The sequence below is a fragment of the Vigna unguiculata genome, chromosome 6 (genome assembly GCF_037176805.1).
Source record: "Vigna unguiculata cultivar grain cowpea cultivar isolate G323 ecotype 2 chromosome 6, ASM3717680v1, whole genome shotgun sequence".
NCBI lineage: Eukaryota > Viridiplantae > Streptophyta > Magnoliopsida > Fabales > Fabaceae > Vigna > Vigna unguiculata.
In genome coordinates this window covers 860,776-863,275 of record NC_140797.1, presented here as the reverse complement: position 1 = coordinate 863,275, position 2,500 = coordinate 860,776, and positions in this window count along the sequence as shown.

Genomic DNA, 2,500 nt, shown 5'->3' with positions numbered 1-2,500 from the left:
CCTCGTTTCCAACTTTCCTCTAAGTTGCCCTCCTCGCAGTTTGGCCAAGTTCACTCTTTTCCAGCGTCATCCCCCCAAGTTGCCTTGGGCGCAGTTCGGCCTAGTTCACTCTTTTCCAGCATCATCCCCCCAAGTTGTCTTGTTCGCAGTTCGGCCTAGTTCACTCTTTTCCAGCGTCATCCCCCCAAGTTGCCTTGTTCGCAGTTCGGTCTAGTTCACTCTTTTCCAGCATCATCCCCCCAAGTTGCCTTGTTCGCAGTTTGGCCTAGTTCACTCTTTTCCAGTGTCATCCCCCCAAGTTGCCTTGTTCGCAGTTTGGCCTAGTTCACTCTTTTCCAGTGTCATCACCCCAAGTTGCCTTGTTCGCAGTTTGGCCTAGTTCACTCTTTTCCAGTGTCATCACCCCAAGTTGTCGTTGCCAACAACCCAAGAGTCCATAGTATTCGGAGTTCTAGCGGGGCCTCCCCTTGCTTCCAACAACCCAAGAGTCCATAGTATTCGGAGTTCTAGCGGGGCCTCCCCTTGCTTCCAACAACCCAAGAGTCCATAGTATTCGGAGTTCTAGCGGGGCCTCCCCTTGCTTCCAACAACCCAAGAGTCCGTAGTATTCGGAGTTCTAGCGGGACCTCCCCTTGCTTCCAACAACCCAAGAGTCCATAGTATTCGGAGTTCTAGCGGGGCCTCCCCTTGCTTCCAACAACCCAAGAGTCCGTAGTATTCGGAGTTCTAGCGGGGCCTCCCGTTGCTTCCAACAACCCAAGAGTCCATAGTATTCGGAGTTCTCGCGTGGCCTCCCATTGATTCAAACAACCCAAAAGTCCATCTTCTTCGCAGTTCAACATCGCCTCCCTCGTTTCCAACAGGCCCAAAGGTCGTCTTCTTCGCAGATCCACGAAGAGCTCATCACGATTTGCCACATTCCATTTCCCACGGGTTGTCAACAACACTTTCTCACACTTCCCGCAATCGAGTACGTGCATGACATGCCAAAGCACATCTTATTTGCCTTCCATCGCACTCAAGACGACGGGTTGTGGAAGAACGATATTGCTCACAACAAGTTCAAGGACAACGTCTCAATCAAGGGACACAACCGAATTATGTTAACTGGGTCGCTAAAGTAAACCCGAGTTCATATAATGCACCGCATCCAAAAGAACTAGCCACAACACGTGCATCACTGAGATGTTTCACTAGATGGAACACGTGCGTGACATTAGGATCCTCCAACACCTCTTCGTGATGGAAAGATAGAATTCGAAGCAACCACAGAAGTACCGTCTAGTGGGTAGGCAACACAGGGACTGATCAACCAATATCACCCAAGGCAACGGGTGAAAATGGAAGAGATGCATGCTTGACCGTTCGATACGCAAGGCATGGAGCCAGCCAGCAAGTGCATCTCGATTACAACTCACACACCCTCACGTTCGCAAGACACCACACCACAAGACGGTCCACCCCCCACCTACCATGGGCAAGCAAGCAAATGGAAACATCAAGTGACGCATGGTCAAGCATCGCTAGGCATGAAAATAACTTTCCACAATATCCGAGGGACTAGCTGCCGAGCTAACCAACGATCAGTGACGACCGTGTGTTGGTATTAATAAAGCTCAACAACTATGAAGAGGCTAGTTGTGCCATGATAAACATGCTAACGCACGCACCACGTGAGGGGGGAGGCCTCATCAAGCTCCCTTTAAAACCTGCCAGTGTGGAGCTGGCCGGCTCAAGGAGCACTCCCCCCCTATAAGAGGTTAATATGCAAAAGGCAAAATTGTACAAGTAGATACACTTTTTTTGAGCAGACATAAGTCCATATCTCGGGCTACACTTCGAATTTTGATGCGATTTTTTGCAGTAATTCGTAGAATAATGGTATCTCCTTGCTCACCAAATTTCATAATTTTTCTCGAAGGGGAACTATTTTTTTTATTTTTTTTACTTACCGGGTATGTGTAAAATCGGGAAAAATAGAAAAGCACATGTAGACTTCGAATTTCGACCTCATTTTTTCCAGTCCACCACTAAACAATATCAGGAACCTCCCCACAAAATTTCATTCAGTTTGGCCAAGGTCTTAAATTTGACAAATTTTGGCACCAAGCTATCTAGTCGCGGTGCACCGACCAACTTGGCCAAGTGCAAAATGCATCCAATTCAAAACTTTTGTGCACCAACACTTTTACAGTACTCATTTGGGGACATTTGGAGGCCTTTCCAACCCTCACATCTCAAAAACCACGAATTTCATTTTTTCACAAAACTCCCCACCAAGCCTTCTAGCTATGCCGCGGTGCACCGCCAACATTGGCCATGTGCAAAACCCTCCGAACTCAAAACTTTCGTGCACCAAGAATTTCATGGTATTCATTTGGGGACATTTGGAGGCATTTCCAACCCTCACATCTCAAAAACCACGAATTTCATTTTTTCACAAAACTCCCCACCAAGCCTTCTAGCTATGCCGCGGTGCACCGCCAACATTGGCCATGTG